General features: G+C 34.1%; 1 pseudogene across 1 annotated transcript; it reads right to left on the bottom strand.

Moving 5' to 3' along the window:
• Nucleotides 1–6,705: 6,705 nt before the first annotated feature.
• LOC100349432 (small ribosomal subunit protein eS6 pseudogene) lies at nt 6,706–7,626 on the bottom strand (annotated as a pseudogene). The gene has a single exon (XR_016217433.1). The product of XR_016217433.1 is annotated as a small ribosomal subunit protein eS6 pseudogene (transcript).
• Between the last annotated feature and the right edge of the window lie 11,856 nt (nt 7,627–19,482).

Raw genomic sequence — 19,482 nt, 5'->3', positions numbered from 1 at the left:
TAAAAGCAGAGTTACAGAGAGAGAGAGACTCTTTCATCCACTTGTTCACTCTACAAGTTGCTACAACTGATTGGCCTGGGCTGGGCTGAAGCCAGGAATCAGGAGCTTCTTCCAGGCCTCCCATGTGGGTAGCAGGTGTCTAAATACATGGGCTATCTTCCCCTGCTTTTCGGAGGCCATCAGTAGAGAGCTAGGTAGGAAATGGAGCATCTGGGACATGAACTGGCACCCATATGGGATGTAGGCATCTTAGGCAATGACTTTATCCACTATGCAATGATAATGGCCACTGTTGCTCTTTTGAAGATTGTTCAGTCTGGCTTATCTACCCATTAATGGTATATATACACAATGAAATACAACTCAGCCATAAAAAAGAATGAAATCCTGTCTTTTGCAACAAAATGGAATGAAACAAGCCAGTCCCCAAAAGACAAATATTGTTCTCTCGGATATGTGGTTGTTAATATAGAATAATAAAAATGTAAGGGATGAAATGGACATCTTGTGATATGATTGTTGTTTGTAGCCCTTGTTTATGCCTCTGTGTAACCATGGTCTTCCTACTTTTACTTGTTATGAATATTATGATTAGAAGTGAATTAAGCCTGTGATTATTTAGTGGTTTGAAATTATTATATATTTGCAAAATTAAAGAAAATAGAAAGGAAAGAAGGAGGAGTATTGAGGGAGAAGGTGAGGAAGGAAAGAATGTTATTTTCAAGAATTTTACCTGTTAAATACAGGAAACCTGTTTTCTTTATAATATTATTATAATAATATTTTTTTTAAAAAGAATCTTTTAGATCAAGATACTGAGGATTTAATCAAAGAGAAATATGGAAAATTTGTGAAATATTCCATTAATAAAAAATTGTGATACAAAATTTGTCACATTGAATGTGGATTTTTTAATCATTAGGTCTTATTAGTTTCATATCATTACTCAAAAAGTATACTACTTGTCTCCTGTTTTTCTGAATCTTTGCTTCCCTTTTTATGCCTTCCTTTATGTTTAATAATTTCATGAATTATTTATCTCCTTTGCTATCTTATTAGCTGAGACTCCTTGTATTATCGCCCAATGGCTGCTCTGAATCTATAATATACATCCTAAATTCATCATTATCTACTCTCAGGTGTTATTGCAGGAATTTCATTTTTCTTTTCTTGCATCTTTGCTAATTTTGTCATGTCTTACTTTTTTGCTTAAACTACCATAATTTATTATTTTCATTTTGCTTAAATAGTAATTTATCTTAAAAATTCCAGAAACTAAGAACAAAATTATTTTATCTTCCCACATTACTAATATTTGTGATACTCTTCATTCCATATGTCCATCTAGGTTTCTTTGCTTTGTTTTGTATTCATTGTTGTTTATTTACTTGTTTATTGTTTTCTCTCTTCTCTGAAGAAAATGCCATTATTGTAAAGTACAGTGGATTTTTGGTAATGTCTGAAAAAAGATTCTTTATTTCATGTGTTTTTGAGATACACTTTACCAAATATAGAATTCCAGGTTGACTTTTTTTCATCACTTCAAGTTTACTACTCCATTGTCTTCTCGATTATATACTTCGTATGAGAAAGAAGTGATTCTCATCTTTCTTTATGTATTATGATAAATGAATAATTATAGTAGAGAAGATAATCTTTTTCCCGTAAGCTGTTTTAAAGATTTTCTGTCACTGTCTCAGAGATTTGCTTATTCTGTGCCTTGGAGTAGTTTTTATGATTTTTCTTGTGCTTGAGGCTTCCTGAGGTTCATGGACTGTGGTTTGCAATTTTAGTCAGCTTTGGAAAATCTTCAATGTTTACTTTTTCAGTATTTATTCTATTTAATGTATTCTATTTCTTGCATTTTATTTTATTTTGTACAGTCCCTACTGTTATGTATACTAATTTTTCTTCTGTTGTGTATAATCTGTTGTTAATTTCAAAGTATTTTTCATTCCATATAATGTAACATTCACCTGTAGTATGTGTCAATATTTTAAACATATGGAGTATATATTTATAACTTCTTAGTATGACATCTGTGTTAGCTTTAGTCACTTTTGATTGACACTTTTCCTCAGAATGGTCTGTTTTATCTTGTACCTTCCATGCATTATAATTTTTTGCATATCTGACATTGTGAGTTTTACCTAGTTGGATATTAGATTTTACTTTATGGCAAACATGTTTTTGAACTTTGTTACAGGATGCAGCTAAGTTTCTTGGGGGCATTTTTATCTACTGAGATGGTATATTTTGTATTTTGTGAGGAGCACATTGCTCTATAGTTGAGGCAAGGTCATTTTGTTTACTCAGTGTCTGTTTCTCACAAGGTGTTTTAGTTGGCCTGAGGAGATCTAGACCAGTGTGACCACTAGTCTGTCTTCATATGAATCCTTTAACTTGGTACATCCCATGGCATGGTTGGCTTCTTCATACACAAGATGATTACTTGTACTTTGGGTACTCACGAGAGGGATCTCTAGGGACCTCTGGTTATTTTCTTTGAACTCTGACCTGCAAAATTGATGTGTCTAGGACACTTAGTCTTAGATCTTTCCTTTCAACTCAGAGACTCCTTCTGGATGTAGATGGGTTACCCGCCTACACCATATACTATAATCACTTTGAAGACAGTGAGCTAAGAAATTCAATGGCTCATTTTATATGATTCACATCTCCTAGGTTCTTCTTGTTCACATACATTGTTGCAAAAGCTAATACCCACAATCACACACACACACACACATTTCATCAGTTTGTTGTAGTTGTTTCTGTTGTTTCAGGCAGAAGGGTAATTTAGATATTTGTTCCTCTATGTGGTCCAGAGTCAGAAGTTCTCTCCCTTGGTTTTAGTCTGGTACTTGGATATTTAGTAGAAGACTATACACAGCCATCTGCCCCTATAGGTTAAGTAAATAACTAATAATTGATTCACAGAGTAAAAGGAGCAGTAATATATACGCATTATGGGATCCCTTAAATGATTTAAGGGCAACGAAATCATTTGGTCTGGCTCTGCCAGGGAAATAACAGTTGGGATTTAAAATTCAATAAATCTATACCAGGCTGTTTTTAAGTTGATAATTTTGTATTCCCACAAATGATGGTCTAAGTATCTAAATGACACACAACTACAAGGGATGTACCTGAAATGCATGACCCCTTTGCCTAGTTGGCTGATTGCAAAATGATGAAGTATAAGAACAGATGCTGGGAGATTGAATAGAACTGAACTGCTCTACTTTACTGCTAAACTAACTGAAGACAATCAGCTGAGAAAAAGAGAAAATGACATTTTGATAAAAGTGAACACTTCAGTTACATTTTTTTTCACCAGCATAGGAGATACCTTAACTAAGTAAGATGAACAAAGGTGTTTTTTTTATTTTAACAGACACATAAAAATTATACCTATTTGTGGGGTATGATGAGATGATTCAGAAAAAGAAGTTTTGAGAGAGTATCATCAACTCAGTGTGGATTTTTTTAAATTTGAGACCCCTATTGACGGTTATATACAATTGGAAAAGTTTCGGAAACCAAAAATAAAGTTCCAGGTAGCAATGTGGACTAGAGAGAAGTCAATATACAACAAAAAAGGAAACTGTAATATGTAATTACAAAATTATCAGATGTGACTGAAGGTGATGTGAAGAAACTATCTAAGATGGAAATTTAAAATAGAAGTTCTTAAATTTAGTTGGAGTTTTCATTCAATTTAGGAATTTAAGAATATCTTTTGAATACTGGATCTCTTATTCATGTATTCTGGTTTAATTGCCATAGGATGTAACCATACCCTAGCATGATGGAAACCGAAAACTCTTCTAATGATTCAAATACACAGCCAAATTTGATAACAGATTCCCCAAAAAGATTAAAAACTAAGAAGAACAGAACAAGGTGTGCTTAGAGAGGAGACTGGAAAAGTTAAAAAAAAAAAGTGATGGAATGAAATGTAGCAGAGTGTTGTGTTATGAACAGTTTTTTAATATAATAGGCCCTAAAGCATATATATGTTCCATTCCTGAATTTCACGTTATCCTAAGAACTGGATTTGAGAATGTATTTATTCTAAAGCAACTCTGCAGATTGCAATTTCAATAAAATCATGTATAAAATCTGGATGCCAGTCCTTTCTATTTCACCTCACTACTTTAAGGATAATAAGATATATGACAGTATTTTGAAAACAGTGACATTGTAGCATTCCTTTATAAGCAATTTCACATTCCTTTATGACTTCCCACATCTCTAACTTTCATAGGAAGAATGAAGCATAAGTTTAAAAAGGGTGACTCAGGAAAGGGAAATTTGGGGTGAATATAAGCAGCATAAAATTATTGAAGTTCTTTTTCTTCTTGGTGGCATGACTTCATCATTGCTAAAACTGCTATAACTGTTACTAATCACGTTTCTGATTAAACTGGATCTTAATAGCAAAGAAAGACAGTTTGGGCAGAAATAGCAGGTCCCTCACTAATCATTGTCTTACAACTAAGAACTAAGAAAATTTTATAGAATTGTGGCAAAAGAAGTTATCATGGCCGATGCCCAGAAGAATTTCAGTCTGGATACTGGTCAAACTATATCATTTTCATTCCACCCAGAGACTTTTTGTCAGATTCAGCCTTGGAACGGAACATTAGGAGACACACTTATTGAACCTCTTTAAAGTTTAGATTGACAAAAAAAGAAAAATGCACCATGGGGAATAGCCCTGCCTAGAGAAAAGATTAAAAGGGTGACTTAACAGGTTATTTGCAACTTTAATTTCTGACTCCACTGGAATTGGGAGTAGCAAAGTGATCTTGGCTGTTCTGATTAGAACACTTACTGAGAGCAAGCAATTAAATCCAAGTAAATCAATAAATGGCTAGCAGTTTAAAGTCAGGAAAATAAGGACATTTAAGTATTAGGCACCAAGGGAAAGAAGATCCAGTTACCAAGGCATATTTAGAAAATACATGTATATTCTCTTGCTTTGAATTCCGAAAATAGGCTGAAAACAAATTCTGATTTTGTTTAAAACAAAATCTCATATCAGGATAAACTAAAGAATTGTATCGTAAAAAGACTTATCTCATGTTATATATCCCATTTTTATAGGTTAGAAAAGGCTACAATTCTAAGACTGGTTGCGTGGAAGACAGGAAAACTGGGAGTGAGGTATAAAAATAAACACATTTGAACACTTTGAAAGTATATGACTCTATTTTTTGTCAATTTAATATAACACCTTTGTGAGGTGATATGTTATTGGAATATCTATTTTGGATCATTTCCTTGTTCACCATTCTATTAATAAGGTGTTTTCTGCAATAAGAACTTTTTTTGTAGGAGATGTGAGAGGTTAATTATGTCTGACACAATCTTTGGAGAAATTTGAATTATTGCAAGATAGAAAAACATATTTAACAATAAAATATAATATACTTTATAACACATAAGTTTATCATCAAAGTGTAAGGGTGTGGAACAATATTTGCAAACCATGTCACTGACAAAGAACTCCGATGTAGATTATATAAATAACTCAAAATCATAAGAATGTAAATTAATATAGCATCTTGGGAAACAGAATGAAGTTTCCTCAAGAAATTAAAAATAGAACTGTATAATACAAATGGCATTAGATTGATTTTTTATAGAGAAATCTGCACTCCTGTGTTCATTGAAGTATTATTCACAACAGCTACAATATGGAATTAACCTAAATGGACATCAACAGGAGCATTGACAAAGAAAATATGATAAAAGTACACAATAGAATACTTATGTTAACTGAACTAAGCCAGCCATACAAAGACAAATTCCACATGATCTCACACATGAAATTTTTTTTAAAAAGTCCAACTCATGGAAGCACAGAGAAGAATGGTTGCTGCTAGGGTTTGATATAGAAGGTTATTGGTGAAAGCACAGAAAATTTCAATAGACAGGAAGAATACAAAACGGTCACTGTAGTTAATAATAACAGCATATATCTGAAAATTTCTGAGAGTAGAATTTTCTCACTATAAAAATGTATGTGAAGTTGTATTAATGTTATTCCTCTTGATTTAACATTCCAGTTGACGTACAAATTCTTCAAAATACATTGTGTAAAGTATATGTCTAATGTTTTTATTTATTAATTAATAATTAAATAAAAATAGCAATGACAATTGATAACGAAGAAGCAGAAAAGCCACTGCACCCGTGTGGGAGACCAGGAGGAAGCACCTGGCTCTTGGCTTCAGGTCAGGGCAGCACCGGCAGTAGCGGGCATTTGGAAGTGAACCAATGGAAGGAAGACCTTTCTGTCTCTCTCTCTCACTGTCTATAACTACCTGTCAAATAAATTTTAAAAATTTTTTTAAAAAAAGAAATATACTACTCAGCTAATAAAGATGAATCAGCTATTTTTATTTAGTTTTTTTTTGAAACACAATCTTATTTATTTGTTGTTATTAAACCTTATTTTTGACTGGACTCAGATTTAGAAGTAGACGCTCTCAGAGAAGACAGCCTACGTCTCTTGGCAATCTGTTCCTGGCGTTTTTCTTTGGCCTCCTTCATTCTCTTGGCCAAGAGTTTAGCATATTCTGCAGCCTCCTCCTTTGTCCTTCTTAGTACGCTGTTTCTTCAGAGCAATTCGCCGGCGTTTGTGTTGCAGGACACGTGGAGTAACCAGACGCTGAATCTTGGGTGCTTTGGTCCCAGGTTTCTTACCTTCTTTGTTTAAGGGCTTTCTTACAACATACTGGCGTACATCATCTTTTTTTTTTTTTTTTTTTTTTTTTTTTTTTTGGACAGGCAGAGTGGACAGTGAGAGAGAGAGACAGAGAGAAAGGTCTTCCTTTTGCCGTTGGTTAACCCTCCAATGGCCGCCGCGGCCGGCGCGCTGCGGCCGGCGCACCGCGCTGATCCGATGGCAGGAGCCAGGAGCCAGGTGCTTTTCCTGGTCTCCCATGGGGTGCAGGGCCCAAGCACCTGGGCCATCCTCCACTGCACTCCTGGCCACAGCAGAGGGCTGGCCTGGAAGAGGGGCAACCGGGACAGAATCCGGCGCCCCGACCGGGACTAGAACCCGGTGTGCCGGCGCCGCTAGGCGGAGGATTAGCCTAGTGAGCCGCGACATCATCTTCTTTAGAAAGATTGAAAAGTTTACGAATTCTGCTGGCTCTTTTAGGACCCAGGCGACAAGGCACCGTGGTATCAGTCAATCCAGGAATATCTTTCTCTCCTTTTTTTACAATAACCAAGTTGAGAACACTCAAATTGGCATCGACAATGCAGCCCCGAACTGATTTGCGCTTTCTTTCTCCAGTTCTCCTTGGTCTGTAACAGGAATGCCCCTTACTCAGCAGCAGGCGGACCCGCCCATGGGTCAAGACACCTTGCTTCATGGGAAAACTTTGTTTATCATTCCCACCACTGATCCGGACCACATAACCCTTCCATTCTTCACCCAGAGCGTCGGCAGCAACTTCTGTGGCCATACGCTTCTCATAGAAAGTACGAAGTTTATGTTCATCGTCCACTTCGATGAGTTTCTGGCAGCCAGTGGCTGGGAAGGAGATATTCAGCTTCATTTTGAAGCAGCTGACCGCCTCGGAGGCGCCAGGGGAAAGAGCTGCTATTTTTATTTTTAATTGACTGTTGTTTATATGAAAACAAAAGAGAGAAAGAGTTGAGGGAGAAATATAGGTACTTGAGCCATAAATTGTGGTCTCCTTCAGGTGTGTATCAACAATGAACCAGACTGGAAGCAGAGCAGGCATGAAACCCAGACACTCTGGATGTGGTGTTCCAAGTCTTCTTCTTCTCTTAACCATTGCACCCACAAATGTTTTTACTTATGTGAAAGAAAGAGAGAGAGAGAGAGAGTCAGAGAGAGAGAGACAGAGAAAGAGAGAAAGGAAAGAGAAGGAATGAACTATTGATATATACAACTAGGAATACTGCAAGGAAATTCAAATGAGTGAAAAATATCTCAAATTTTCATACACAGTATCTTATGAGTCCATGTATATAATAATTATCATAAAATAAAAATATGTGTATGATAAACAGGTAGCTGCCAGAGGTAAGAGATTGAAAGATGACTCAAAAGGTGGTGAGGCTATAATAAGTAATGTGAGAGAAATTTGTGCTCAATAATAACATTTCTATCTTGCTTGTGATGATGGCTACAAAGCTTTGCATTGCTATGCAATCACACAGAATTTACACAAACACACATATGTACATAGAAAGAACAAAACACCAATATAACATTCGCTAAATGCAAGTAAACTCTGGATTAGGTCAACATCCTGGCATTGATATTTTGCTCATGCTATAGTTTTGGAAGGTATTGTCATTGAGTAACATGTGGCAAATCTAGATGAGAGAAAATTGAGCGATTCTCTACATTTTGTTTTTGCTAATTCCTATGAACCTGAACTTCCAAAATGAATGTACTCTCACCTTGAGAGTGAACCATGCATAAATTAATGAAAACAAAATAAAATGAACTTTAAGAACAGGAAAGATTGGACTTATTTGAAGTTTAGAGTGCTCTGAGTTTAACACAGAAAATTTTAAAGAATGCATGTAGAGGCAACTGCTTAAAATGCAGCAGTTCCACAGTGTGATTCAACTGTGGCAAGGTTACACTAAGTGAAGAAAGGAGAGATACATTTGGATTTTAGACATTGCTGAGCTTTTCAAAGGTTGGGATTAAGAGTCTGATATCAGTAAACATGAAGCTCACAGTAATGGAAGGTAGGGGAGACAGTGAGTGAAATGATTAAGGTTGTGCTGAATAGTCTCAAGATAAACTAAACAGAGAACTGTGTATAAAGTCTGCTGCATTGACATAGATGACAAATGATGATGTCATATTGAAACAGGGTAGAGTTGGTAAAAAGGAAATCTATCCCCTGAGGCTATTTATTGACTATAGGGTGCATGATAGATTTGAGCTTGTGACTCCAAAATGTGACTATAAACAGATGAGAATGTTGATGAGCACAAAATCATCTCTGTACTGTATAGTTTGCATTTGTTCTCCCAGTAATGCTGGAGGCTCATATTATTTCATCCTTTTTGGAGGGTGGGTATTTACTGAACCAATTTATGAGGGTACTTCAAACATTTCATGGCATTGTGTAATATGAAAAAAAAATGAATAAATTTAAAAAAATATTGGGACCAAAACAAACATCTCTTAACCCTTTCTGTGTGAACTTACTCATATATAAGTATGATCTTCTTGCATGAAAGTCTGTTTTTTATGAATAAAAGAAACCAAAATTAAATATCAAGTATATTTCTTTTAGTCTATACTACATATGTATACCACCAAAATAAATATATTGCTCACCATAGGATCAGCTGTATCCTATTTAAAATATATTGGATCTTCTTTGTTGATTCTCTGAATTTTAATAAGTATGTGTGTTGTTTACATACATAAATATTAATTTTACTCTCTTTGAAACTAATCTGAATATCATCAAACTTACTTTCTATAATCCATTTAGGTCGCTGTGTTGAATGTATATGGATAAGAATAATGCTGTTTAGGTAAAAAATATGAATAACCTATTCATTTGAGGTTTTTCAGATATTTTGACCATTTCTCTCATAACCAGTAAAACTATAGTACTTTATCATTCTTAAACAATGATTCGGCATATATGTAAAACAAAGTTAAACAAAAATACATTTGCAATAATACTGCCAGTCCTCAAACATTCAAGCTATAGTAAATAATCATGGCTAAGAAAAAAAATCACTTATACACTTATAGTCACTCTCGAATTCATAACACATCATCAAGTTCAACTTGTGTAAATTCCTCATTTTATTCTTTTAATCACATTTCATTTTATTCATAACCCTCATTTCCATCCATTGGAGACAATTACTCTAACATAGTTGATGTGCATTCTTTAGCCTGTGTATGTCCTTATACAATGGATATGCTGTTTTTGACGTATTGTGGCTAATCTTTTGCATATTTTATTCTGGACTGTTCCACTAAGGATGAGTCTGTTGATGAGGTCTCCCCTCAGCCACATGGTTCCCTCAGCTTTCATCAAGTACCTGAGAAAGTCTTGTTCCCAATCACTAAGCAGAGAGGTTGAGGATTCCAGGATTTGAGTAAAAAGCTATCAATATATTAGAATGTCTTCCACGATTTCAGGTAATTAAGGTGGGCCACAGTGTTATAAAACAGTGCATTAACAGAATTCAGATACAATTGGTGATTTGATTCTGCATTTAAGGTATTGTACAGTTACTAAGTGTTGAAATAACTATAAGTTTTGTCTTCATGTAAGCTTCCTAGTTTAATCATGTCACCTACAAATTCTGAGATAAATTGATTCAGTGAATTTTTTTTTTTAACATCACTGTATGAACAGTCAGTCAGTAAGAATGTGGCAATTCTGTGAATGTTTCTGGGTGAGACTGAGGTGCCAGAAATTTTTAAATTTTCCCCAAGGAAGGTAAAGAATTGGAATAAAAGCAATTTTTGTCCATAATCCTTCACATGTCAAAATGTCTAGCACATCGTTTGCCAGAAATCAACTTTCTGCTGGAAAAGTCTGACTCCTTTAGCTCAAGAAGTCAGATAGCTCTTTGTACTGAATTTTCTTAACTCCAGTTAGAAAAAAAAAAAACTTGCAATTAAGTTTTCCTATAACAGACTAAGCAGAATTCTACTTTAGGAAGAGAAATAGATGTAACATTTTGCACTGAAGCAAGAGGACATATAGGAATGAAATGGTAAATCAGGTACACCTGTTATTTAACTGTAACTTTGGAAGTTCTTACAAACACTTTATACTTAAAATGAGAGAACGTCTGTGTTGACAAGATTGCCAGGTACTCTTTAAACTATGGAATTACTCCCTTTCTTCAAATTCAATAGGAAGAGCAGAATGTTCATCAAAGCAAGTGGGAAATTTCATGCACAATTTCTCAGTCATTTTAATGGAAATTCTGTCTTTAACTTCCCTAGCTCTCAATAAGCACATCTCTTAAGAAGATGCTTTAATCTATTTAATTGTTTTTGAAGGTTGATATTTCTTCTTTGAAAATGGTTTTGCTACTAAGTTGTGTTTATTCCTTCTGGAGAAATAGAGCGTAGCCATTTTCTTCATATTTTAAGCAAATACATTTACAAAAAAACTTCAAAAAGACAAATACCATTGTAGGGTAACAATTAAAATGCTGAAAATCAAATAAAATATAATAATAATGCTATTTGCAACTACCTGATTGTGTGAATACATGTATCTGTAATAACATATTCATTTTATTACAAACATCAAAGTAGTATAGTTTGCTTGCCTTCACTTCTTAAAAATCTGAGTGATTTGGAAGAATAAAGTTCTCATTTCACAAATATATTGTTCGAGTTTTATTTATTTATTTTCTCTAATTAATTGGTTTATTTTATTAGAAAAGCACAGAGCCAGAAACAGAGAGAGATCTTCAATTTGCTGGTTCACTCCTCACATATCTACAACAGCTGGGGCTGGACCAAGCTATAGCCAGGAGCCAGGAAGTCAGTGGGAATCTCCCATATGAGTGGCATACTGAAGCAGTATGATACAGAATATGGATGTACCAAGCAGCGTCTTAATGATGAAACCAGATGGCAGTACCTGATTTTATATATACATATTTATATTTGGAATTTGAACTCTGGACTCATTCCTTTGGTCCCAACAGAGAGGAAATTACAATAAGTTTCTGATTTACCATAAAATACATAAAATTAAAATATCAACAGAGAAATGTTGATTGGCAATTAATGAGAGTTTGAAAAAGAAAACACACATATCCATTTGCATGCACACACAAATAAATATAACAAAATTCAAAAAACCTAAATGGTGTGAATTTCCAGATTTCAAAGGAGATTAGCGGTACAATGGTGGGAATCAAAAATAATTATAATGCCAACTTAGAAAGTAGAATTATAGCCTCTTACAAACTTAACATCCATCGCATCCCAAATAATAATTCAAGAAAAAGGAAAATAGATATCTACAAAGATATTTGTGAAGTGTGCAGCAATTTTATTTAAAAAAACCGAACACTAGAAACTACCCAAGTATATACCAACTTGTGAATATATAAGCAAATTATTATATATTAATTTCATGTAATTCTACTAAACAAAAATAATAGTTACAAATTTAAAAATAACAGATAAATCTGAAAAGAAGTATGCTTAGTTAAAGAAACAAGACAGTAAAGACAATGAACTGTAGCTTGAGATTCTTGAAGAGCCAAAACTGTGTAATGCAGTGAAATATTTTCTTGTTCATTGTAGGTGATGTTACATGACTTTATGTTTCCTAAATCTCATAGAATTATACATTTAGAATATTTTTGTTAGTTTTAAACATTTATTTATTTATTTGAAATGCAGAGAGGGGAAGGGAGAGAAAGAAGATACAGAGTGGAAGTTATTTTCCATCTGCTAAATATCTGCAAAGGTCAGAGTTAGGCCAAGTCGTAGCCATGATCCTACAACTTCATCCAGGTCTCATAAGGGATGCTGGCATCCCAGATGGCAGCTTAGCTTTCTGTACCACAATGCCAGCCCCTGTAATAAATTTATCTTGCAGGAGTGTATTTATCAAAACATACAAGAAAGCTTTGAAACTCTCAAGAAAGCCTCGAAATTCCCAGAAACTTAAATAAGTTCTTTCAAATCTCATCTGCAGCTGCAGAGAAAATCATTTTATGGACAACACAGTCTTTCTCATACAGACTAAATCATCTGGGCAACAACTTTTTCACATAAAGTCCTCACCTTTGCATCTAATATGCTGTTTATTTAGAAGTGTTTTTTTTTTTAATCTTTCATTATTCTAAGTCCAAGCCAATTATTAATTCTTCATGTTATTTTCTCTATTATATGTTTAAATTCTGGTGGAGTTTCTGACTTTTCAGACTCCAAAAAATATAATCAGTTTATTAAAATACCATAAATGTACAAAATGGGATGTAATTTTGACTAAAATTGAAGCATATTCAAACTTCAATGGCATGATACTTTTTGAAATACAAATATTTAAGCAAGAATAAGCTATCTGAAAGAAATATTTTTAGAAACATCTCAAAGGCACTTCTAACATGATATACTGGAATGAAAGAGAAACAGAATATAAAATCTACATATTATTTTACTATGTAGTGTTACATAAAGAAGTATTAACATGTACTATCCTTTTCCAAGAACAAGGAGTAAAAATAGTAATAGTTAAATTCTGCAGAGTCGGGACAGGTACTATGGTCAAGCAGGTAAAGCCGCCTGCAATGCTGGCATTCCATATGGGTGACGGTTCAAGTCCTGGTTGCTCTACTTCTGATTCCAGCTCTCTGCTGTGGCCTGGGAAAGTAGCAGAAGATGGCCCAAGTGCTTGGGCCGCTGTACCCTTGAAGGAGAACTGGAAGAAGCTCCAGGCTCTATCCAGCTCCAGCTGTTGCGACCAGTTGGGGAATGAACTAGTGGATGGAAGTCTCTCTCCTTCTCTCTCTCTGCCTCTGCCTTTCAAATAAATAAATACATCTTTAAAAAATTCTGCAAGGTCATGTAAAAATTTTGTCTAGCATAATGACAGATATTATGCTATGTAAGCTTCCTCTTAACCCTTATAAATAATTTTGAAAAGTGTAACCAGTCCATAGTTCAGCTCTCTTTGAAGTTATCTTGTTGTACCAGAATGTGTTATTATATACTTACTTTGCAGATTTTAGTTCTTAAAAGCAGTAAGCTTGCTAGTGTTTCCTGGTATAAGTGAGAACTCACCCCACTGATTGAAAGTTTTGATTGATTGTTTTCTTTTCTTCCTTTTTTTTTTTTTTTTTATATTTTAAGAACTTGTCTCACTTTCATGAGTCCTATACTACATAAGGAAGGGAAGGAAATTAGAAGAGAATGAAAACACATACTGCCAACCTCAAAATTGCATTCGTTTATCACTACAGTTTTCACAAGGAGTTATGATCACTTAGATTCTTATGGGAATCTAAAAATAAAATACAGTAGTTTTTCAATATTAAACACACTAATTAAAATTAGAATAATGTTATTATATTTTCAAATGTTTTAAGTAGTTAAAAATACTCATAGACATTTTGTATACCCATATTAATATTATTTGCAACAGATAATCTTGGCCTATTTCTGAGAGCATAATTGATTTTTATGTAATTCATTTGCCTGAAAGTAACTAATCATTCAATTACAAATATGAAAGTTCTATTTAAATAAACTTTCTGTGTAAATTACAATGGCTTATATTCAGGTGATAAAACAGAATTACAGAAGTGGAAAATCAAGCAACTTGAGCCATCTAATACCACAGCTGGTTGAGTAGGTCAAAAAAGATAAATGACTTGTTCAATTTAATGTCAATTAATGGCAAAAAGACAGCACAATTTATTTTATCCATGCTTGTTCCTCCATATCACATAGGAAACACAGGGATAAATAAATCAGGATGTGAAATAAAAGTATTTTTTAAAAAAAATCTATTGGAGGAAGGAAAAGAAAAATTCAAAGAACAGACAGCACAAAAGAAAATAAAATTCAAGATGATAGATTTAAGTTCAAAAGCATAAAAAATAAATTATTGTAAATGTGGTACAAACACAAAAAAAAACCACAATTGATAGAAAATAAGACCCAGGAGCAACTTATATATTGACATCAAGAAATCAACTTTAATTATAAACAGAAAGAAAGGTTAATTGATAGCTTTATCAGATTTTTTAAAGATGTGTTTATTTTGGAAGTCAGAATTACAGAAAGGGGGAGAGAAAGAGAGAGAGAAAGAGAAAAAGAAAAAGAGAGAGAGGGAGATTCTACTCTCTGGTTCATTCTCTAGATGGCTGCAATAGCCAAAGCTGGGTCAAGCCAAAGCCAGGATCCAAGAGATTCACCTGGGGTCTCCCATATGTGTGGCAGGGGCTCATACACTTGGGACATCTTCCACTGCTTTTCCCAGGCCAACACCAGGGGACTGGATTGGAAATGGAGCAGCTGGGACTTGAACTGGCATGCAAATAGGATGGCAGCATTGCAGGTGGCAGATTTACCCACTGCATCACAACACCGGACTGTATCATATTTTTTAATGTTAAGAATAGAAAAGACTATGCCTTGAAATTTTCATTCACAAAATATGAGATGTCACTATACTAAAATAAAAAATAGATTTAAAGATAATATATGTTATCAGTGATAAAGAGGGATTTTTTAAATGACAAAGGAATTGGTTAGCTGAGATGATATAATAACTTAAATGTGTACATGCCTGATAACAGAATTTTGAAATACTTGAAGCCAAAAACAAAAGAGTAAGAGCAGGAATATATACAATCACTATATGAGTTTGTGTTTTGAACACACATCTCCAATTAATTTTTGTCATAAGATTTATGTTGTTTTAACAAAGTACTTGAGTTTATAAAGAAGAGAAATTGTTTGACTCATATTCTGGATGCTGTAGTGTCCAGGGACATGGTGTCAGCATGTCTGCTAAGCGTCTGGTGAGGACTTCTTGGCCACTGTACCATGGCAGAGATCACATATGACATTGCAAGATAGAGCAAGCATGCTAGCTCAGATCTCTCTTTTTTATTTTCATTTTCATTTTCATTCATTTTAACAGATTCAGTGGGATTCGTAGATATAAGTTTAAGAACATAAAGGTATTCCCTTCCTCTCTTAACTCTTCCATTATCCTTTCTACCTTTCTTTCTGTCTTTTTATTTAGTTATTGAGATAACGTAATTTAAATTTACATTGCAGTAAAAAAGGCTTAATACTTCACCAAATAAGAAGTTTAACAAGTAAAAAAAGTAAAAGTGCCCAAATTTAGTGGGAATATAGAATGGCTGTAGATAATAATTGAATGTGAAAATGACCATTTCACCCATATACAATTTTTTGTCAATTAGTCAGGCATAATTTCTTTCAGTAATATAGAAGCAATGACAATGTAAAATCTAATATTTCCTGTGTGGTTACAAAGTAATAATTAAATTCATCTAGAACTTAAGCCATATTCTCTCAACAGTTTATGCAAGGGAATAATTTTATACAGATTGCAATGTAAATAATTATGCATTATATTTTCTGTACTCTATTAGTTACCACAGATCAGAGAAAACATATGGTATTTGTTTTTTTGGGACTGGCTTATTTCACTAAGTGTAATGATTTCCAGTTGCATCCATTTTATTGCAAAAGACAGGATTTCATCTTTTTATGGCTGAGTAATAATCCATAGTGTATACACTACATTTTCTTGATCCAGTCTTCAGTTGGTGGGCATTTGGGTTGGTTCCATATCTTACATCTTATAAATTGAGCTGCAATAAACATGGGGAAACTGATAATTCTATCAATTCATTTTGGTAAATTCCCAAAAATAGGATGACTGGTTAATATGCTACATCTATTTTCAGCTTTCTGAGGAATCTCCATACTGTATTCCATAATGGCTTTATTAGCTTACATTCCCACTAATAGTGGGTTAGGAACTTCTTCCCCAGATCCTCTCCAGGATTTTTTTTAAATTTCTGATAAGAACCATTATAACTGGGGTGAGGTGAAATTTTACTGTGGTATTATTTCCATTTCTCTGATAGCTATTGGCCCTAAGTATTTTTTTTAATTTTTTTGACCCTAAGTTTTTTTTTTTTTTTTCACTTATCTGTTGGATATTGGAATTTCCTCTTTTCTAAAATGTCTATTTAAGTCCTTTGGTCATTTCTTTACTGGATTGTTTATTTTATTGTTGTTGAGTTTCTTGAGCTCTTCATAGGTTGTGGACATTAATCCTTTATCATTTTCATACTTTGTGAATATTTTCTACCATTCTATTAGTTGCCTGGTCATCTTGTTAAGTGTTTCCTTTGCAAGGCAGAAGCTTCTTATCTTGATATAATACCATTTGTAAATTTTGGCTTTGATTTCCTGTGCTTCTGGGGGTATTTTCCAAGAAGTCTTTGCCTATGCCAATGTCTTGTGGAGTTTTTCCAATGTTCTCCTCTTGTAAATTGATGGTATCAAGTCACAGATTTAGATTATTGATCCATTTAGCATTGATTTTTATATAGGGTATAATGTAGGCTTCTTGTTTCATACTTCTGCCTGAGGAGTTCCAATTTCCCTATCACCATCTTAATAGATGGTCCTTTCTTCAAGGATTGATTTTTGCTCCTTTGTTAAATATTAATTTGTTTTAGAAGTGTGGACTGGTTTCTTCAGTTTCTATTCTGTTCCATTCTATTGTATTCTGTTCCATTGGTCTACAAGTATACTTTTTTGCCACTTTCAGATTATTTTGATTATAACCACTCTGAAGTATGTCTTGAAATCTGGTGTTGTGAAGCCCCCTGAATTGTTTTAGTTGTTTAAAGTTATTTTAGCTATTCAGCGTCTCTTGTAGTTCCATATGAGTTTTACCATCATTTTTTCTATATCTGAGTAAATTGTCTTTGGTATTTTGACTAGGGTTGCAATGCATTTGCAAATTAATTTCAGTAGTATAGACATTTGGTGTCAATAATTCTTCCAATCCATGAACATGGAAGATTGAGGACTGTGACTATGGGAATTCTGTGACTGCACAATCTGGCATGAGATGTAGCTGAGTCTATGAGCACTCATTGTATGTGGTGACAGTGGCTCAGAGTCCCCTGATGGCCTGGGATAGGTCACTGCAGAGGGTTCATGGCCCACAGTAAGGAACACACAAGTCCTTTGTGCAGCTCATGTTCCAGTGTGGATGGAGGTTTTATACACTGTGGGCAAAACTGGTCACTAATCACTTAGAAAGAGGAGGTGAGGTTGTGATTATACCAACAGGTGTAATCATACCTCCCTCCCCTGCTGACAATAGAGATCAACCACATTCAACTTGGGTATCACCCTGGATTCTCAGCCTACTCTTGAGCACTGACCAGAGTTCCAGGGTCCCACCCAGCACATGCCTCTGAGTGTTCAATGAAGCAGACAGTCCATTAAGCCACAGAGACAGAGTTCTCTTCTTATAAAGACACTAATGCAATCATGGGCTGTCCCATCTTCATGACTTCATCTCATCCTAATTATCTCCCAAAGTTCCCATCTCTCTACTACAGGTAATGTAACATTTGTGGGTTCAAGTTTCCAAATACAAAAACTTTTTGGGACACATTCAAATACTTAAATAATTCAATAAAACATTTATGCATAAAAATGTGGATATAGAAGATTGTATTACATTATCCAGCATTTTTTCTAGTTGACAAGTATAGAACATTCTGTCCTGAAACAGAAGAATATTCTGTTTCCAAATACAAATGGAATGTTTATCCAGATATATCATGTGCAGTTTAGGAATTAAATAGTTTAAAAGGACTAAAACTGTGTGCAGTATATTCTCTAACAAAAATGGAATAACTTCAGACATAAGTTAACTAAACTTCCAGAGATTTCCACCTGTAAGAACAAATAACACACATTTTTTCTATTTCACCAACACAGTATGACAGAAACATTACATACGTATATATATGATGTATATGTATATATGAATATGTGGTTTTAATATGTTATATATATATGTTTTTATATATATATATATATATATACACACTCATGAGGAATGTGGATGATGAAGGAGGCTATGCAATTGGGCTGAAGGTAGATATGTGAGAAAGCTCTGTACTTTGCCTTAAGTATAGGAACGTTTCTTTAGAAAATTAAGAATTATTTTGTTACTGGTAATCTCTAGCTTTTTTTTTTTACATTTCCATGTTTAAACTTCTGTTCTGGCAATTCCTTCCTTTATCTCATGATTAACTATTTTGTAACACTAGATTTTTCTTCTGATGTATAAGAAAGTTTGGGTGACCATTCTTCATTATGGTCGATCATATCACATATTATTTATCTATCATTCTTATTATAATTTAGCTCTAAAATCAAGAAGAAATTGAATAACCCCTCTATGCTTTGTGCAATTCTAAATAAATTTACCAGTGAAGTAAAATAATTATCTAGATAATCAATTATTTAATCACCTGCTGTTGATTTCTGAGTTTCTCTAATATTCTCATGACATCTTGCCTTCTTTCACAGTTTATAGTATTTCCTTTATTATTATTACCTCTAGTATCAGATGCTTTGCTGCTTCTTAAATTCCATTCATGATTTTATATACAAATTTTGAGAATAGACAGTGATAAGTTGAGAGTTTTTGTAAAAATGTATTTATTCATTTGGAAGAATTACAAGGTAAGAGGGAGAAAGAGAATGACACACACATACACACACAAACATACAAACACACGAGAGAGAGAGAGAGAGAAAGCGAGAGAGAGAGCACACTTCTAATGGTTGGATTACTCCGCAACGGCCAAAATGAACAGGGTCAGGCCAGGTCAAAACCAGGAACCAGGAGCTTCTTCCCGGTCTTCCAAATGAGT

The sequence above is a fragment of the Oryctolagus cuniculus genome, chromosome 12, assembly GCF_051225735.1.
Source record: "Oryctolagus cuniculus isolate XC-2025 breed Fujian yellow rabbit chromosome 12, ASM5122573v1, whole genome shotgun sequence".
NCBI classification, from domain to species: domain Eukaryota; kingdom Metazoa; phylum Chordata; class Mammalia; order Lagomorpha; family Leporidae; genus Oryctolagus; species Oryctolagus cuniculus.
This window is presented reverse-complemented; position numbering and strand designations above follow the sequence as displayed.